The 21,989-nt window shown below is 39.4% G+C and overlaps 1 long non-coding RNA gene across 4 annotated transcripts in view; it reads right to left on the reverse strand.

Annotated features, from left to right (window-relative positions):
• Positions 1-14,107: 14,107 nt before the first annotated feature.
• The window catches only part of LOC122551734, a 28,569-nt gene continuing 20,687 nt past the window's right edge, over positions 14,108-21,989 (reverse strand). For all 4 annotated transcript variants that reach the window (XR_006312183.1, XR_006312184.1, XR_006312181.1 and 1 more), the window contains 2 exons: positions 16,191-16,394; positions 14,108-14,518 (listed from right to left, as the gene is read on the reverse strand). This is a non-coding gene — a long non-coding RNA (uncharacterized LOC122551734). The remainder of the gene's footprint in view (positions 14,519-16,190; positions 16,395-21,989) is intronic.

Consider the following 21,989-nt stretch of genomic DNA (forward strand, 5'->3'; position numbering starts at 1 on the left):
TCTGCCATTTTCCTGCCCAACTCTCCAATCTATCTATATTCTGCTGCATTATCTGACAGTTCCCTTCAATATCTGCTACTCCACCAATCTTAGTGTAATCTGAAACTTGCTAATCAAACCACCTTTCCCTTCCTCTAGATCATTTATATATTTCACAAACAACAGTGGTGCAAACATGGATCCCTGTAGGACACCACTGGTCACAGTTCTCCATTTTGAGAAACTCGCTTCCACTACTACTCTGTCTATTGCTGCCTAGCCAGTTCTCTATCCATCTAGCTAGTACACCCTGGACCCCATGCAACTTCACTTTCTGAATCAGCCTACCATGGGAACCTTATCAATTGCCTTACTGAAGTCCATGTATATGACAGCTACAGCCCTTCCGTCATGAATCAACTTTGCTACTTCCTCAAAGAATTCTATTAAGTTGGGAAGACATGACCTTTCCTGCACAAAACCATGCTGCCTATTATTGATTAGCCCATTTTCTTCTAACTGTAAATAGATCTTATCCCACAGTATCTTCGCCAGCAGCTTCCCTATCACTTATTGGACCAGGTTAATAGCCCCAGTCAGGGAACTCATTTCTACAAGGTCCATCTAGCTGACCTCATTATAATCATGACAGTTTGGACAATCTTTTACAACTAATATGGTCGATGATGTTAGTTCCCTTCCTTTTGGTGGCTTTTCGGTGGGGTGAAAACATGAGCTTGGGACCTGCCAAGCCAACCCTATGAGAAGAATTCCCAGTATTTTCTTTCAGTACTGATGAGTCTCTGGCCCTGATTTTTGCTTGCATTGTGAATTGGGTTCCCTGGCCTTACATTTAACCATTTTTCATTGGAGAACGTCTGACATTATCTCATTGACTGCCATATGGTCTGTCACGCATTCATTCTTCAAAACTCCATACCCACAATATCATGCTAAATAATATAACATCATCACAAATGTTTCTGCAGATAATCCTAAATGTTGAGATTGTGGATTAAATCTCAACTGCATATCTCTTAAAATCATGCTGACATAGTGACTGTGGGACATAATACATCAGCCCTCTAATTGAGGTCTTCTCAGGCATTTTATGTGTCTTCAGATACTTGAGGTGTTCTGAGGGACTGAGGATGCAATGTGGAGTGTATGCAAGGTTAGTAGTGTGAGAGGTTTGTTGGAGAATCACAAAACCGAGTGAGGAAGATTTTACAATCGTGCAAATTTTGACATTTCCAAAACATACTTTATTCATAAAATAAATCTGCATATATATATGTGGTCACTGGAGCAGTTTGATTTTGCAGAGTCTTTCCACATGGAGAACAAACAAAGGTCCACCAACTCAAAGAAGCCCCATTGTACTTTGGCAGAAAGACTATAGACGGTGGTCTTCCCCCACTGCATCTCATAGCTGCCCCATGCTTTAGGGCATCCCTCAGCTCGTAGCCCTGGAACTTGGAATGTGCCAGTCTGCAACACTAAGTCCTTGCTCTGGGAGGCCAACAAGTTTCAGGCAAACCAAAGAGTCTCTTTCCAAAAGTTGATTGTCTTCCAGGCGCAGTCAGTATTTTCCTCCATATGTGTAATAGGGAACAGACTGAGGAACAGAGTCTTGTGTCACAGAACTGCTCGTGACGAACCTCAACAAGAACCACTGCATCTCTCTCTAGACTACCTTTGAAAAAGCACATTCCAGAAAGAGACATGTAACAGTCTCTGCCTCCATGCAGTCGTGTTGAGGGCAGTGTATGGTGGCGCACAGAGACCAGGCGTGCATGAAGAGTCTGATGACCAGTGCCTTTCTCACCACCAGTCAGGTGACATCTTGGTATTTTTGGAAAGTTCTAGCAATGAGGCATTCTGCCAGGTGACTTTGATAGACTGCTCAGGGAACAACCAAACAGGAGCCACCCTTATCTTTTCCCCGCAGGGTCTTGAGATGGTTGTGTGCTGACCACTTCCTGATAGACTTGTGGTCAAAGGTATTTTTCTTTGCAAATTTCTCCTCGAATGACAGGTGATGTGGGACAGTCCTACTACTTGGAGCATTCCACTGAGCTGAAGCAAGACCCATCTTTTGTAACACTGAGTGTAGGTAGAACTTCAGCACATAGTAACACTCAATGTTTGCGTACCGCGGGTCTATGCACAGCTTGATGTAGCAGCTCACAAAGGTGGACATTGGGATGAGAGTCATTGGGTAAGTTCTTCTCCCCCAATGTCCAGAGCTTTGTACATGGCATATCTGTGGGCACAGTCCATCTTAGATCTCCAGATGAGGTGGAAGACATCTTGGATAACTGCAACAATGCAGGTTCTAGGAACGGGCCAGACCAGTACCATGTACAATAACAGAGAGAGTGCCTCACACCTGATGACCAGGTTTTTACCTGCAAAGGAGAGGGAGAGATACTGCCTCACCTTGACTATATGCTCCTCCCAAGTTTTGGTGCATACCCTGGCTCCTGCATACCATATTCCCAGCACCTTCAGGTAATCTGTCCTGCATGTGGAGGGGAAAGTGAGGACTGCAGATGCTGGAGATCAGAGCTGAAAATGTGTTGCTGGAAAAGTGCAGCAGGTCAGGCAGCATGGATGGCCCTTCCTGACTCCAGAGCTGATTGGCAAGCTTTCTAATTAATTGAGACTGCACTAAAAATGTTGGTGGACAGTAGTCAGATCCAATTCCCTCCTCAAAGCCTATTTTGGAGAGTATATCCCTCATGTAGGTGTATGATATCCTGTCAAAAGCCTTCTCCTAGTCCAGGCTAACGAGGCAGGTGTCCACCCACCCTGCCCTTTTTGTAGGTGATCATATCTCGGAGGAGCATGAGGCTCTCAGAGATTTTAGCACCGCAGCCTCACAATGCTGGGGACCCGGGCTTGGTTTCACCCTTGAGCAACTGTGTGGAGTTTGCACATTCTCCCTGTGTCTACATGGGCTTCCTCCCACAGTCCAAAGATATGTATTAGTCATGCTAAATTACCCATAGTGTTCAGGGATGTGTAGGCTAGGTGGACTAGCCATGGGTATTCAGGGTTCCGGGGATAGGGTAGGGGTTGGACCTTGGTGGGAGGGTTGGTGTGAACCTTTAGAGGGTTGGTGTGAACATGATGGGCTGAATGGCCTGCCTTCACACTGCAAGGATTCTATGATTCTAGTGTATGATCTTCCTCACTGGTACAACACAGGTTTGGTTAGGGTGAGTCATCTATCCCATAGCAGACCTGACACTGTTGGCAATAATGTTAGACAGGACTGGTTGCCAATTTCTAATTTCCTCCTTCTCACACTTCCACTTGTAGATGATGGTGTTGATACTTTTCTGCATGGATTCCCGTATGGTGCTCTCGTATACTTCCAATGAGTTCTGGACAATCGAGTCTCTCAGAACCAAGTGAGGGACTAGTGAGCCATTGCTTCTGGGAGTTTAATTTTTTTCTAATGGCCTTAGTCAGCTCATCCAGAGGTAATGGCTGGTCCAGTCTCTTCTGCGTGCTGTCATCCAAGACATGATAGAGGACTGAAATGACTGGAAGGCCTCACAGTCTGTGAGCTTTTTGTTTTACTGAATAGTACAGTAGTGAGAGTGAGGCTTAGTGGGAGCAGGGTGCGATAGCAGAGATGGTGCGAGGTATCAGCTAAGATTTCAGTGCAGTATTCACCGAGGACTGTATTGTCGCAATGTTGTTCTTTGAATGACATGATAAACTGAGAACCGTCTTTACTCTGAGGTACATGAAAGTGGTTTTGATATGCTCTTTCACAAAAGAACAGCAGGATGTCATGACTAATACCTTTCCTTCAACCATCATCAATAAAAACTAATTACTGGGCTATTATCTCATTGGTGTTTGTGGGATCTTGCTGTGTGCAAATTGCTTGCCATGCTCTCTAAATTATATCAGTGACCACACATCAAAAAAAATCTTAATTGGCTGTAAAGTGGATGAGAATGCAATGAGAAAGTGAAAGGCATCATGAAAATGACAGATCCTTTTTACTTTTAAAGACCAAGTACTTTATCTGACATGAGAGCTGATCTTGGCCTTTGAGTTGCTGGTCAAGCAGGAGAAGGTAGAGTACATGTAGAAAAAATTCCGTGTTACAGGAAAATAAAATAATCAATGATTCAGGTAATTTATTCCACGAGAGATAAATCCCTTCTGGTGTACTTCACAAAAAATGTGTTTTTTTCATTTCAGTTTTACAAAAACATTGCAGTTTTTTCATCTACGGTAATCGCTGGTAGATATGCAAATACTATTTTGGGAAAGCAAGCATCATTATTTTCATGGAAGCTTCACTTTCCACATTTACAAATACACTCTCACGGCTGAGAATACCATGCTGTCAGAAGATCCCCCCGCTGGTAAACCTGAGAGTTTGGAGCTCAATTCACTTTTGGCACCTGGCAACTTTTGATGAAATGAAATGCATCCTGAGGTTAAAAAGTCAACATGTTCTTATCAAGTTTGAGTGAACACTGTTAAATTAGAAATGAGAAAATTCATCACAAAGTTTTGAATTTGACTTGTAATCTTCAGAGAGAAATCGGAGGCTGATCCTGTTGTTTTATGGCAAATAAAAAATGCAGATGAACATTTTGGGAAGAAGTCCACAATGATGATCAACAGATGCTAATGGGAAGCAAAAAAAAAGAAAAAAAAAACATACTATTAATTCTGATTCTTAAAGGGGAAGAGTGCAAAAAAGCATAAAGATCCGTGGATGCTGGAAATCGGAAGCAAAACCAAAAATCGAAACAAACATTGCTGGAAAAAGCTCAGCAGGTCTGGCAGCACCTGTGGAGAGAAAGCAGAGTTAATGTTTTGGGCCCAGTGACCCTTGTTCAGACCCTTCAGAATGCATCAAAGTTATTATTTGCTAAATATCTGAGAGCACCTGGATTATGTTGTGCTCAAGTAAAAAGAATATAGATGTGTTTGCTGTGTCAGTTCACAGATGTGTGTATTTTATTATTTCTAGGTTTTTATAAATGGTGGAAAATATATAATGGGAGTCAGAAAATGCTGTCACATTGCAGCAGAGTCTAATTTCTTCTGCATGACATGCTTGGTATTGAAGAGAATATTTAATTTTATGGGAAGGTGATGGGTGGGACCTCTCTGCATTCCAGCATCCAGCCCAATTCAGTCAATGGTGAAAAGGTGACTGCAGGGACTCCGCCTACCAATTTAGGTGGGCATTTAATACCTATTTAAAGGCTTCATCCCATCCTCACAGGCATTGTATTCGTCCATGGATGGATAAAGGGCTCACCATGTGAAAAACATGACAAGCAAAGCTGTGTGCTGTCATTCTGGAGAGCTGCTGGCCTTTGATTGTCTTCTCAGGCAGGACTACTACCCAAGGTCCTTGGTCCTCAGCAAAGGCTCATGGTTGTGCTGTCAAGTGCCTGAATGGAACAAGATGTGAATGGGCTTTCCTGTAAAGAAGTGATACACACTTTCATTGGCATTGCAGCAGGTGGCAGTGCCTCTCATTACCTGCACATGATTGTGCCCTCTTGGCATGAGTAACTATACTGATTCCACATTCCGTAAGTTTTCAATCACAGCTGGACAGCAGGGAAAAACAATTGGACTTAAGCTAATCGCTTCCTTCTAAACTTGAAATAATGTTACTGTGAAGGTATGGGAGCACCTATAACAAATTTTGTTGAAGCTCTTTCTTAGAGAAAGACAATTAAAATGAGGTGGAAGGTTCCTTTTCCTGGACCGGTCTTCATTAAGACTTCCAATACTCCTTCATACACGGCCTGGCCTGTGGAATACTCAACCAGAAAAAAAAAGTAGAATGGGAAACTTAATTGAAAGAATTTCTCCAGCTTTGAACATCTGTTCGAGTATTCAATATTCAAGAGGTTAATTTAACATAGGAAAACACTAGAGGTGGAACTAATATGTCTGCTTACACAAAATGTCATAAATATTTATTTGATTCTTGATCCAATTTATTAGTTCTGTTAAAATGAGAATAGGATTATTGTTTCCTGTCAACAACTGTGACAGACAGGTACTTAGGTAATTTATTAGTTCAATAAACATACCAAATCAAATAAAATATTAAAGCTCATGTCAAACACTTTGGCATGGTAACAATAGAATATTGTGTTGGATAGCATATAATATCAAAAAAGAGCAGTAATAATGATTTTAATTATTACACTGAAGCAGTAAACAACACAATATAGATTGATGACATTACTCAATTCAACCTCTCAAAATAAGCACTCCAACAAACTTGTTTAGACTTACCTTCTCTCTCACTGTCCCTGTAAAACTACAGCACTTCAATGAAATGTTTGCTACTGAAATGATTCATCTCTCACAAATTTCATTTTACAAGCACTTTGATTGTCCCATCAGTGCAGTCAGTAGTTAAAACTATACATAAGGCACACTGGGAATTCTTTTTTTAGTGGTCTACTTATATCTTTATGTATATTAATTACATATGTTGCACAGTAATTGGCTGTTTAAAGTTAGAAACGATATCCCTGTCAGCATGCTTATAGTTGCAGAGGTCAGTGAATCCTAGTATAAATTGATAATTGAAATCAGTTCTGTTCCAGTAAATGGAGAGAAAGAGTTTACATGTATTTAGCATTGTTCATGATTTCATGTCCCAAAGCACTTCACAACCATTTACATTCTTTTGAAGTCTTTTTTGTTAAAAAGGCCAAAATGTAGCAACCAATTTACACTTTGTGCAATCCCAAAACAGTAATGTGATAATGACCTGATAGTCTATTTTTGTGACATTTTTTGACTAACAGGTGTTGGCCAGGATGCAAGAACCCCTTTCATCTTCTTTGAAATAGTGCCATGGGATCTTTTATATCCACTGAAGAAAGCAGATGGGCTCTCATTTTGATGTCTCATCTGAAAAACAGAACCTCTGGCAGTGTAGTCTTCCCTCAGTCATGCACTGAGTTGTTAACATGGTCCAAGAGATTATGCAGAAAACCTAACAACCTCTCTGTATCAGGGGCAAGATGTTTGAAATAACTCCACAGAAGCCACTCCCGTCACCAAGCCACTCTTATTTACACATGGAAAGTCCTTGATACTGATCTAGTTGCCTCAGAACCAGTTCTCAGAGATAGCAGGATGCGTGTCACTTCTGTTTTTATCTGTAACCCAAGGCTCCCTAATTGGACCAGATTAACAGCCCCAATCAGGGAACTCACATGCTATGAGGTCTATCTAGCTGACATTATCTTACATTGTGACCACCACATAAACTATTTCTGTGGAGTGGAAGAAGGAATAAGATAGTACAGGAGAATGTTTGTGGAAGGTTTCTGTTATTATTGCTTCTGCACATTGTCAAACAGCTGAGAACTGTTCTAAAACAATTCTTGCAGCTTCGCAACCCCAGCAGCAAGGAATTATGGGACACTCATATTTACCATCTAAACAACTCAAACATATTTTTAAATTTGATAACACAAGTATTTTTAACCAACAGAACAAATAAACATTTAAGCGGTTACTGTTTCTCAGTATTGACATCATTCCAGTCTTCACACAAACTTATGCAAATATTGGATATTGTTAGTGTTAATCAAAGAGAAAGGTTTTAGGAATGTAAGAAAATCAATTGACCACTCAGTAACACTTCATCCTCAAGGCCATAGGACATTGGAGTAGGTGTAGGCCATTCAGCCCATCAAGTCTGCTCACCATTCAATGAGCTCAAGGCTGATCTGATTGTCCACTTTCTTGTCTTTTCATCATAACTCTCGATTCCCTTCCAGATCAAAAGTCTGTCTAACTCAACATTGAATATATTTAATGACCCAGCCTCAACAGGCTTTGGTACTAAAGAATTCCACAGATTCATAACCCTCTAAGAGAAGGGTTTCTTCCTATAGTTTGCCTTCAGTGTCATCTGAGTGAACTACACCTCAAATAGTACTGCATGTCTTAGTCACTATTTAACAAAAGTGTATTGGCCTCAGTCTGGAAAGCACTAACTGTCCTTTTAGGAGAAATAATTTTACTTTGTCACCATCCCCTTCTGAATTCCTGACTTCTGATTTGAGTGGTCAGCTCTCAGTTTAAGATTATATTCCCACTTGCCTCATTCCCACATCAGTGGAAACAAGCTACCTGTAGTTGTCCTTTTGATTTCATATTGACTCCTGAATTCTAAGGCCACATCAGATGTCTATAATGATCAGTCAATCCGTAATAATTTATTAATTGCTTTTGTTGAGCATTGTTTCCTTTATTCAGATGTCCCTTATTAAGTGTGATTCCTATTTGAGATAAAATGTAATATGGATTGAATTGTAGCCAAGTGAAGATGCTCTATACTGTGTTGGAGGCAGAATAGTCCTGTGAAATGTAAGTGGCAATTAACATATCAATCCTCTCATCCATGAAAAATATTTAACCAAACAGGCTTTAAAGCTCAACTGCGCACCAGTTGGGTTAACGTTCACACAACAGAGTCTAATCATGGCTGTCAGCAAAATGAGCTCCAAAATATGAAATTGCAAGTTCAAAAGAAATCAAATATTTGTGGAAGGATTGCTCTTGTCTATTTGTGAAAGCATTAAAACACTACGTTTGTGATCTTACTGAACTGAGCAATCAAAGAAGTGTAGTTCTCAAAATATCTGGCAAGATGCATGAATTCCAAGACAAAGCTGGGCCTGCACCAAGCACATAAGCTGTTTCCCATATGTGTATGTCCTAGTTTCTGAAATATCTATGCTCTTACAGTTTAAAGCTCTGTCAGATCCTCTTGATTATATCACAGCCTTGTCACCAGGATCTATTATTTTATATATTACTTAGTCCAATCAACCAGAAATAATGCCACTGTGAAGCTATGATAACATTTGGTATCAAATTAAAAAGCGCTACAAGGACAAGTGCTTTAGTTTAGCTGGGAAATGCTACAGATAAAAAAAAGCTCATAGTCTTTTCTACATTTATCTAATTTACTCTAAAATTAATGCCAAAATCATTTTCATGATTTATTGATAAATGTACTATTGATAGTTCAGGCTGTAAGGTCAAACTGTTCTCCATGCTGTAAAATGATATAAGTTGTTTAGTATAATATTTGATTAAAAATGTCTAATTATTCTTATAAGTTATTTACAATACATCATTCACATAATGCCATTTAATAGTAGAGATATTGTATTAAACAAGCATCGAGTATTTGTTTAGGTTCATAATGTTATCCCAGCTAAAAACAAATAAATCGAAATTCTGCTTCTGAGTTTTGCACAGAGATGTTTGGTTAATGCATCTGTTATCTAAAATATGTGTAGGTATCACTTTTTACTGCAGTGAAATGACAAAATGATTGCAATCTCACCCTCAGGTTTTTGCAGGCTGTATTACTATCAGTGAGCAGTTAACAGTATGAAAGCTAAAGGAGCCTACCTTTTCCAGCTGTACGCGCAACTTTACTAGGCATATAAAATACTTCTTGTGTTCCCTAATGCTTTCTTGTGTTGAGGTCTGCTGAAATTTTACTGCTCCCACAGTGATAAGGGCGCCAACTGGCGCCTGCTAGATTTGATTCTGTGCAAACAAGTACAGTGAATCCAATACTTTTACTGCTTTGTCTCCAAGGTAAAGTTGTGTGGAATAAACAAGGTAACATTATCAATAAACATGTCACTGCAATACAATTTGCCAAGTACACTCTTTTCAGTTTAAAAAAACGATGACTTGGGTGAAACACAAAATCTTGGAGTCCAAGTATAAATCATGTCAAGTACTGTTCTTTCCCGCCCCCTCCCAATTACTAACTGGAATTTAATACTAATTAAGTTTTTATCATTTGGTTCACAAATTTCTTCACTGTTATTAAAGGATTACACATCACTCTTTATTGTAAGACATTGGCTGTGTCTTTCTTTGCATTATTATCTCTCTGTCATAATTGTCATATTAATATGACATATCATTGAATTACAATGCAGATGTTATTCTGCCAAAATGATATGCTTATATATTGAAGCCTATCATTTCCTCTAGAGGAAAGGTAAAAACATTCAGAGTGCTTAATGGCAATGAGGGTCTGACCATCCACCAGATGTTGGATCTATTTGCACAGCTCCCTGTCTTGGATCCCAATGATATAGGCTATGCAGTAAGTTAGTGTTCGAGCAACCAAATACTTGACCCACATTCCATTGCACAGTACATGATAGTTCTTCAATAAAGAAAATATGTTGGCTTGGATTTCATGTGACGATTGATGGTGAGAATATCGGTTATATTGGTGAATTATGATACCAACCTCTGGCATCTGCACATTTGCAGTTTAATACAGAATAGTTTGACAGAGATTTCTGTCAGGGAAAATGTGTTCCCACAAAAGGTGTGGCATAGCGGACCATATTCAGTGCTGAACTCAATGCCGCACTGTTTAGTTACTGTATTTATCCACCTGCTCTCTATAAAAGATGCCATTAAAGGTTAGGGCTGCTGCAGTGAAGAGTAAATGCAGTTTTACTGGCATGAAAAGTGATCATTTCTCCCAAACAGTTACTGTCACCTTCAGGCCTTAATTTATCTATTTATCCCATTCATTACTAAGTGAACGTGAGTTGAAGATTTCAAACGAATAAAAATCACTTTAAAGAAAGAACTTTCTCATGTGTCTCTTTCATCTCATCTGTCATTTTCAATTTTTATTCCACTTTCTGTGCATAATTTAAATCTAATTTATGCTTCCTGGTTCCAAACCTGCATGTTTAAATAAAGACTTCTCAACTGATTGGTTGAATGGCCTCATCGTCATTTGCCATGCCTACAAGTGACACAGAGTCTCTGTAGCAGTCCCAAATTGGATCAGACACCTGATTAGATTCTGAATTAGTGGTGCTGGAAGAGCACAGCAGTTCAGGAAACATCCGAGAAACAGCGAAATCGACGTCATGGGGACAGTGCTGAGCTGGAAGTTTGGAACTAGGGTGAGGTGGGGGAAGGGGAAATGAGGAAACTGTTGAAATCCACATTGATGCCCTGGGGTTGAAGTGTTCCGAGACGGAAGATGAGGCGTTCTTCCTCCAGGCATCTGAAGAGTCAATCTCTTCCAAAAAACCCCACAAAGTTTGTGAGTGATTATCAGTCAGCAGCAAGTGTCATTCCAGCACTTCTGGGAAGTCTGATGTTTTTAACTGGAATTTTTAAAGATGGTACATTGTTTGGATGACATATTGTGCAGATGGGTTACAATGAATGAGAAAATGGAGAAATAGAAAACAGGAGCATGAGTAGGCCATTCGGCCCTTTGAGTCTACTCTATCATTCATTATGATTATGACTGATCATCCAGCTCCATGGCCTGTTTCTGAATTTCCCCAAACACTTTGATATCTTTAGCCCTAAGTGTTGTGTCTAACCCCTTCTTGAAATCATACAAATGAAGAGTAATTAGTCGAAAATTAGTGAATGGGAAATTTCCAGAAACAATAATTTGGGACTAAAATTAACAGTTACATGGACTTATGCACGTTCATTAATGAAAGCCAGCATGGATTTCCTAAGAGCAAATCATCTTGAACTAACTTGCTTGACTTATGAAGAAGTAACAGTGAGAGTTGATGAGATTAATGGTGCTGATGTGTTATATATGAATTTCCAGAAAGCACGGATACAGTGATGAACAACAGACTTAAAAACAAATTTATAGCTCATGGAATAAAAGTAACAGTGGCAGCATGGATGCAAACTTGGCTGAGTTTATTAAAGACTGGTATTGACTTCCATTAGAACTGGGTGACTCAGATAAAGTTAAGCTCCTAAATACTGAAAATGCTGCAGGTTCACAAGCAGTCAGGAGAATTACTCATTGCTTTTCATTTCCACCACTGTACTTGCCTGGAAAAAATAATGCATTCTTTCCACATACTGGGCCCTGTCTTCAACAGGAGCATCAAATGAGTCAAGCTTCCCAAATAACAGTATGATGCTAGAAATGCTTACTCTAACTCAAAGACAACAGCTGAAAGAGAATTTCTTCAGGTGCGTGCTTTCCTCTCATCACCACTGAAATAACTCCACAGAGACCAGGCATCTCAACACCAAGTCACCCTTTATTTACAAATGAAGAATCCTTGATACTGATTTGGCTCTCTCAGAGCCATCTGTCAGGGTGAACAGAACCGTTGACAATCCTGTTTATATCAATGAGCTAGGACTAGATTAACAGTCCCAATCACTATGTGGCTTAGTGGTTAGTACTGTAGCCTCATAGTACCAGGGACCTGGGTTCAATACCAGTTTTGGGTGACTGTGTAGAGTTTGCACATTCTCCTTGTGTCTGTGTGGGTTTCATCTGCATGCTCTGTACAGTCCTCCCACAGTCCAAAGATGTGCAGGTCAGGTGGATTGGTCATGCTAAATTGCCCATAGTGTTATGTGCATTAGTCAGAGGGAAATGGGTCTGGGTGGGGTGCTCTTCAGAGGGTTGGTGTGGACTTGTTGGGCTGAAGGGCCTGTTTCCACACTGTGGGGAAACTAATCTAATTAATAGGGCCCAGAGGTGATGTTGAATTTCTATAAGGCACTAGTTTGGTCTCAGCTAGAGTTTTGCATCCAGATCAAGTCACTATATTTTACAAACAATGTGAAGGCATTGAGGAGAGTGCAGAGAGGTTTATGAGAATGTTCAGGACCTTCAAGTACTGAATAGAATAGAGTAGAATATCAACTAGAATAGAGTTTTATAAGTTGCCATACCACTGTGCCTATAGTAATGACAAAAGTCGTCGTTAAGAAGAAAGCAAAAACTAAGACAGACTTCATCTCAGATCAACTTCAGTTTGGGGAAAGTTGATTAATTCAACGAATGCCGCAGCCAAGACAACCTCTGAACCTGAAGACCGCCTCGCCAAGTCGAGACCTCCCGTCCAGGACAAGGCTGTTACAATGGGAGGCTGCTGCTCCAGGCTTGCATAAAACACCTCTACTCCCAGACAAGACCTCAATGCCACATGCCAGAGCGAGACCTCAACGCAACATGTAGGGCAGGATCTCCATGCTAGGACTGGGCGAGATTGTCACGTCAGTCTGCTGGAATTTTTAAAAGGTGCCGCCGCAAAAGACCACCACACCAACAAGACCTGCACGCTGGAACAAGACTGCCAGACCTGGATAGTTCCACACCAAACCATGACTGCCTGTCTGGGATGGGATGGGAGGCGAGGGGGGTGTGTGGGGGGTGTGGGGGGGGGGCGCGGTGTGGTGGGAGGAGGTGGGGGTTGAGCCACATTGTGAGAACACCACACCAGGCTGGAAGCCCCCTCTTCACTGGGCTCGGGCTGGGAGAAGACACCTTTTGCCAAAGATGTTAAGATAATAAATGGAAACATTAAGAAAGAGTAAAGAAAAAATCAGTTTGGACTGGATCCATTTGAGAAAACAAGGATGAGAGGAGATGAGATAAAGGCAATCAAAATCATAAGGTTTCCGATCAGAGTAGGCAGGGAGAAAAAGTTCCCACTCAAAGATTAAGTATGAAATGACACAAATTTATAGCATTGGTCAAAAATAAGCATAAGTGGTTTCATAAAAAGAAAAACTTTTCATGCAGTGAGTGGTTTAGGGTTTGGAATATGCTGGTTGAAAATATAATGGAGGCAAATTTAATTGAAGCATTCAAAACAGAATTAGTATTTTATTTTTAAAAAAGACAATGTGCAGGGTTAGAGGGAAAAGGCATGAGAATGGCATCAAATCCGAATATTCATTCGAAGAATTGTTGCAGACATGCTGGGCCAAATGGGCTCCCTCTGTACTGTAGCAATTCTGTGATTCTGTAAAGATTCAAAGGAGCACTGAGCAAATTAATGTTGAAAGAATGATCAATGTAGCAACAGTAGGAGGATGGAAATTAACGGTTAGAGACACCCTGGTAATTTTTTTCTATTCTGTGCATGAAAGTATTACCAGTGATATACAAAAGTAAATTTCTAGAATTTATTTCCATCTGCAAAATACAAAAATTTTCGAAACTTTGCATAATCCAAGTGAGTATTCCTGTAAAATGGCATGCACTTTTTGAGACAAGCTTCATATTGCAGAGATGCCACTGATTCCAAGCTGATGGCTGTTTCCTGGCAGCCTCTCTATTTCCATGGTTATGAAATCTGATGATAATAAACATCACTAAGATCAACCTTCTACTGCTCTGTCTAATCTTCCAAATATTTTTGCCAAACTGCCATCATAAATTGCCATAGGTCCTATTTGTGATGCCATTTTAAAAATGTACTTCCAGCTCCAGTTTCATTTTTGTCTTTTCTTTTGCTCCTTTTACCTGTGCATCCTTGATGCATGCTCTTTGCGATGTTAGAAAGACATTTTACAACAGCCCAGACCATGACTCAAGCTTGTGTTTGATGTGGATTCCATTTAATTTCCAGCATACCTCTAATCCCTGAATGTGCTGAGCCAATGATGACAAAACTCTTAACCTGAGAGTTTTTGTAAATCTTGTCTGACGTGCATCCTGACATGGAAGAAGAAAAAAAATTACATTTATGTGGCTCCAATCATGACCACAAAATATTTGAAAGCAATTTGCAGTCAGTGGAATGCTTCTGAAATGCAACCACTGTTTTAATGTTGAAGCATGGCAGATAATTTGCACACAGAAAACTTGGACAAACAACAATGTAATAATGAATTAATCATCCATTTTTGTGACGTTGATTCTGGGAAAATATTGGTTAGGAAACTGACGATAACTCCCCTACTCTCTTCAAATTGTTTCCATCATCTGAGGAGGCTGATGGGATATTGATTTAAGGCCTTGTGTGAAAGACAGCAACTCCAGTAGTGCAGTTTTCCTTTATTATGAACTAGAATCATCAAATCAGATTTAATACAAAACAAGGCCATTCAATTCATTGGGTCCATGACATCTCCCAGTGAAGCTTTCTGGTCCATCCCACTTCCCTTTTTGATCCCCATAGCTTGGCATGTCTATTTCCAAGACAGCACAAACAATTGATTTTGGATTATTTGATTGCAGATTGTTTCCACATCGGTCACCCTCATGGGCAGCCAGTTGCAGATCATTATTTCTGACTGCATGAGAAAGTGCTTCCTTAAATTCCCCCTATATCTCTTGAAAATCTCAAACACATGACCCTTAGTCTATTCTACCCAATTCAATCCTGTGCACCTCAATCAATCCCCCTCAAACTCTTTGGTTCCAAAGATTAGAAGTGGCTGTGCAGAGAGCAGCAGTGGCTTCTTTCACTAGCCCCATGTTGTGCTGTGTCTCACAGCTAGTGCACAATATAGCTTTAAGAGACATGCTTATGATTTCCTCACCATATTACGGTGCATGACCTGATGGTATAAAAGTCTCAGTCTCTGTTTTACTAAGCTCTGTCCTCTTGTCACATGATATGCTGAGGGAAGCATGCTACAGTCTACATATGAATTGATAAGCTTAAGCCTGGACGTGTATGTCCCTGTTCTTGTTTTAATACAACTCCTGGTATATATGTTTATTGAGTTCTTCACTATAATGTTATCAATATCTTGTTCTTATGCTACAGGAGCTAGCTTAAGTACGATATCATAAGAGTTATACATCAACAGTATATCATGTCACAGCAGACTGAGAAACATGAATTATTCATGTTATCTGCTGATCAGAATTCTCTATAGAAACAGCACATGAACATAGTGACTTGAATCCATTCTGCTAGACCATGCTACAAATACTGAATGAAAGCTAATTGTGGCAAATTTGATGGCGGAAAAACCTTTAATCAAACAGGAAGGTGATAAGTGGAGACATAAGTACCTTCCTGCCTTGTTGCCAGTTGAGGTATTATGTGAATAATTAACACCCACTTAAGGGTCTCAGCCTAATGTTGCTGGTGTTAATTTAGCAACCAGGACAAACAAGGGGTGGGCTCACCTTGCAGGGATCATGGCAAGCAAACCCACTTTGAATTGTTTTTGAACTACAGGGAATGTTTCATTTTCAAAGGCATTCAGTACTCAAGCGAGCAACCTAGCATCGAGAAGTTGGGATTTGGGGAGCTGGAGAGTAGCATTGAGAACTAAACCTTGATGCCAGACACATGCCTCTCCCTTCCCTGTGATCCCAAGGGACCCCCTTGTGACCCCTATTTAGACACCCTTCCTACTGAACCACTCACCTGAGATTCAGTGATGATACCGGGTCTTGGGTGGGTGTGGTACTGGCAGCAGCCATTGCCTGCTCAGTGGACTGACATTCAATAGAGTGTGTAGCTTCTGATTGGCTGGCAGCAAGGGCAAGTTCTGCCTCCAAGGTCTTCGATCCTGGGGGATGTCACTGACCCGTTAAGTGCCTGAGTGGCACTCAATGTGGTGGGCCTTTCCTAAAAATAATAATTCAGCGTTCATGCAAGCTCTTAAATGAGGGTATGGCACTCAAATCCTCCTCATCTAACTGTGAGTCATTTAACTACAATTGCTTTTCCAAAACTCTCTCTCCACCACAAATACACATAACTGCATCCCTGTTTTGAACATCGCAGAAAAAGAAGTAAAATGTTTGCTAAAATAAGTTAAATCTCAATATTTGGATCAGAACTACAACAAATTAAATCCTTCAAACTGCTGGGATCAGGATTTGCCAGTTTTAATGTATAGTTCAATTGGTTGATGATAATTACCACACCCCTTATAATTTCAGTCCCAGACAATTGAAATATGTTGTCAATAAATAAAGAAAATGTAACATCTAGAACATTAGCTGGTAGTTTCTGTCTATGAAGCCCCTTGCATGAGTGTTAATAAGGCATCTAATTTTCACCAGCAACAGATAAAAACTCCAATTATCGAACTAAACCAATTCTGCAATCAATAGAAGATTTATTTATATAAACAAGTCAATTATCTTTGCAGCTGGTGATTGAAATGACTCTGAAATGTTGCCTCTTGTTATTTAATAACCTGCCCATGAAAATGTGATGATTTTAAAGTTGCCATTGTGGCTTTCCTTTCAACCCTTTAAATGTGATGCTTTGTTGTTTCTGCCTGAGACGAATAAGTATGATTACAATGCAATCTGATTGTCAACATTACAAAAGGCTCATTTGATTGTTGATCTTCCCTTTCATTTTCGACTGACTGGGCCTCTGTCACACTTCCCAATCTGCTCCTGATGACTGCTGTTTCCAACTCAACCACAATTTGTGGATATTCATTCAATAAGTAACTTATTAATGAATTTGCATGGAGATAAGAGACACCTAAGCAGCTGGTGTGTAATCTCAATATCTGCCATTCGCTGTAGTATTTCATGGGGTTTTAGTTAAATTATACATTTGTGTCAGTAAATGGCACTCAGTGCCCCCCTCAACCTCTTCTCTGCTAAAGCTATCTGATGGAATTAATGTCTGTTCATTATCTGGCTGTCTGTCTTAGTTTGGCTAGCACCTTTCCCATATACAGATCAACTTGTCTGAAGAAATTCAAGCTTATAGCTTAAACTGTGATGGTTTCTTCAGTCTGAGGTCTGGCATGCATCGCAAGACAATCCTTTATCACTAAGCAACCCAAAAAAGTTTAGCAACTTATTTTTTGGATTAGTGTACCTGGAAGAACTTATGTTTTATAAATCATACTGCATCCATAAATTGATCATTCCAACAACATGACTTAAATTGTTTTCACCAATGCAGTGGAGGTTGAATTTACTTCTATCCCACTCTTGGAAATGATATGATTTGGAGATACCGGTGTTGGACTGGGGTGTACAAAGTTAAAAATCATACAACACCAGGTTATAGTCCAACAGGTTTAATTGGAAGCACATTAGCTTTCAGAACATCGCTCCTTCATCAGGGGACTACCACCTGATGAAGGAGCGACGCTCCGAAAGCTAGTGTGCTTCCAATTAAACCTGTTGGACTATAACCTGGTGTTGTGTGATTTTTAACTTTGGAAATGATACTGTTAGCAGCCCCCATGTTTTTATTCCTCAATGCACAGAAATGTAACCATGTTTACCTTATTGCTAATTTAAATAGTTTAGCATCTGTATGATATTATTTCTTGGGAGATTTTTAAAAACATGTTCCATTGAGGCGTCTATTTTCTTGAGTGTAATTTATGTGAGTTTCACTATCAGAAACTGCGGTACAACAGAGAGCAGTTTAAATGTGCTGATATTGCTTGTCTGACATTAACCCTGTAAAGAATTGCACTCCTTGAAACTATAAGATTGAAGAAGATGAAAGGCAATAAAAGCTGACAGTTAGCATGCAGTGAGTAAGGTGGTAAATGATGAAGACTAGGAGATCAATCACCAACCAGCTTCCAATCAAATGTAAGCCAAATCAAGTAATAAAACCCTGCCTGCTCACATTTAGTAATAAAAGTGCAAACCTGACAGGTCAGTTTTAAAATAAAATTGAAAATATTCCAGTTTTTATTCTACATTTAACTAGCTCACTGGTAGATACTCACTCTTAGCAGAAGTTTGAAGGTGCCACATTGTAGAGACTTGATTGTACCAATATGATTCCTCAGTTCAGTACTAAGGTACTGTTGGAGACACCTTCCTTCAGATAAGGTCTTATGATGATGTGCAGGAAGTTCTCTCCAGTGTCTTGTTCAATACTTATTGCTCAGGCATCAATAACAAAGATTACATTAGATTAGATTCCCTACAGTATGGAAACAGGCCCTTTGGCCCAACAAGTCCATACTGACCCTCTGAAAAGTAACCCACCCAGACCCATTTCCCATAGTTACCCCTGACTATGGGCAATTTAGCATGACCAATTCACCTAACCTGCACATCTTTGGATTGTGGGAGGAAACCAGAGCACCCAGAGGAAACCCACGCAGACATGGGGAGAATGTGCAAACTCGACATAGACAGTCATCGGAGGCAGGAATCGAACCTGGGTCCCTAGTGCTGTGAGGCAACAGTGATAACCACTGAGCCACCACGATTCCCCAAGTTAATAGTTAAGATTTTTGTTGACGTTTGTGGAATGTTTCTGTGTGGTCACTCATTATTGTATTTTCCTGTACTACAGAAGTAGCAACACTTTAAAAGTACTTCAACAACAATATGTACTTTGGATCATCGTAAGGTGGTTGAAGGAGCTCTCTAAATGCAAGTCCTATTCTTTCTCATCCTGTGTCTGCCAGGAACATCAGGCAGTGAGATCAATTATTGGCTTTGTGGATATGTCCTACTCAATAAATAATGATGACATAGTGGAACAGATGAAAACTTTTGGAGCAATTATCTGTACATCATCTCAGAGCACTTAATAACAGAAAGAGCTGAATTCCAAACAGAAAGTGTAGGAATTAATAGGGATCAAAGAGAAATAATTTTTTAAGCAGTTTTGAAAGGCAGGCTGGGAGGGAGCAAGTAATTTGGAAGGTAAATGGTAACTTAGAGTCATAATGGATGAATAACACAAACAGATTAGAGGGAGCAGTACACAATTGACCTAGAGTTAGATGGACACACTAACGACTGGAACATATGTTTGGAAAACACTTCTTAGACAGAGTGAGGTGAAGAAAAAGGAAAATTTGAGAACAAAGTAACTACTTTACTGGACAGAATGCCATTGATTTCATAAGTTTCATAGAAGCATTTAAATATTGTTATTATCATACACAGAATTGTATTAGAATGGGTATGATACTTTTGCAGGAGATAATTCATGGCACAGAGTTTTGGGTTAGATGGAATTTGGGGCAAGTAGAGGTTAGAAGATTGATGAGAGGAACACATAAGCAATTGATTCCCAAAATAATGATTGAAATGTACCATGGATGCTGAAAATCTGAAATTGGAACTAAAGACAAAGTGCGGGAGAAACTCAACAGGTCTGGCAGCATCTGGGGAGAGAGAAGTTGAGTTAACATTTCAAGTTAAATACGATTTTTCTTATATCATACAGGAGTATGATATAAGAAAAGTCATACAGGACTCCAAACATTAACACTTGTTCTGTCTCCACGGATGCTGCCAGACTTCAAAATAACAAAGCTGTGATTGAAGATTTAACCCTTTAGAGCTGCATTGGAAATCTGCACAAACCTCAGGAATAAAGAAGATATTTCCTCTCCCAATACTTAGCCCGTGTTGAAATTAGCTTGCATTACCACTTCTTAATAACCATGTTGCAGAGGACAAGATAACATTCACTTCTAACCCTTTAAAGCTTTCTCTTAGGTCAAAAAACATTTGCTAAGAAAAAGAGATGAATCTGAGGTCCATCAGGAATAGTCAGTGATCCAAAGGATTTTCCAAAGTTCATTTTCAATAAAATGAAGTTATGTTCTTTGACAAAGCAAGTTTTATTTCAAATTGGACATCTTTTAAGCGAAAAAAAAAAATTCCTGGCTTACTGCGAAGTACAGATGGTCCTGCATGTAAAAAGCTACTGGAAAGATACTTGCTATGAAAGCCATTAACATAGCCTGTTCATTTTCATTGCAACATTTGCAAATATTCTATGGGGAAATGTTTCTGTAATTTTTTTAAAGACAGAATCAACAGTGCATAGTCCATTAAGACAAGCTGCCTGCTGTGGAGTCATAAGAACATGAGAGTTTATTCTGGACAGGAGGTAAGCTTACATAGTAGGGGTTTCATGACTGTTACATTTGCATAGTTATATTGTTATATTATTCATAAAGATCTAGGAACTAATTGTTATGTGGATGTACATCCAGGATACCACATTTACTGCTACAATGCAGTCAGGTGCCAAGCAATAACGTATCTGTCTACCAGAAACATGGAGAACTATAAGATGCGCACTAAATGAAGCACTAGCATATTGAATTGAAACGCGTGATCATTTTTGAGACATTAACCTATCTCTCTTAGCACAGATTGATCGACTAGTTGGTTGTCAGTGTTTCTACAAAATTACACTGGGAGTAAAAGCTCCTTTGAGGGAAGTGAAGTGATTGTGAAAACAATATTATATCAGTGAGCTCTGTAGCAAGATAATGTAAAGTAATTTTCATGGAAAATTTCTCTGGTATCTAAATTTTATCATATATGTATGGTACTACATGTAGACTGGCAGTACAAGACCAATTGGAATCGTTGTTGCAGTCAATTCCTTAGGGACTGACCCTAAAATTTTGCATAATATGCTTTAAACAATAAATAAATAATCTATGATAACTCCTGGGGAGTGGGTCACTAGACCTCTAAATTATGCTAAGTTAATAATGATACTATTTTGCCAATAGCAATGTGTGTATGTCCATATTATACATATACTTATTCATTTATTGTATGTCAGTGTCCCTTGATGCCCTTAAGAAGGCAGTGGTGATTTGTTATATAATAGACATCTTCTCAGCATAAAATATCTGTTACTATTGTTTTAACACTATGTTTTACATTGAAAATTAGATTAATTTTTATTAAATTGAAACCACTGGTTAGGTTTCAAAAGGCTGAAACATCGTCTCAATGACCCAAAACAACAGCTTCAAAGATGGTTGACCATCAGCATCACTGTAATGTTCAAATTTCCAAAGCCATTAAAATAAAGTCAGCTGGATTAGAAAACCCATCACAGATAATCTCTTTGGAGAAGTGTGCATGGACCATCACCTGACCAATTTGCAAGAAGCGAGAAAAGAGGACAGCCACTTTCTGTTTCTTCAAGTGATAGTTGCAAAATAATGTTACAGTAATCTTTAAAGTGGCTTGGGACTCATATTTGGATTCTTCAGCAACTTATACCTTCTTCAGCTGAGCTGGCTGCTTTCCACCATAAAAATGACTTTCGGCATTAATGGGCTGGCTAGTTTTCATCTGACCTCAATCTCCAAGAATGTTCAATTGCTGTCCCTTGTAAACAAATGCCACCTTTTCCCTAATTTTTCAGGTGCAAAATATGTGGGTTTTTTTCCTAATTAGTACACAACAAGTTACAATTATTGAATGGATGAAATCTTCTGGAAAAAAT

Source organism: Chiloscyllium plagiosum, chromosome 7 (assembly GCF_004010195.1).
Source record: "Chiloscyllium plagiosum isolate BGI_BamShark_2017 chromosome 7, ASM401019v2, whole genome shotgun sequence".
Classification (NCBI taxonomy): Eukaryota; Metazoa; Chordata; class Chondrichthyes; order Orectolobiformes; family Hemiscylliidae; genus Chiloscyllium; species Chiloscyllium plagiosum.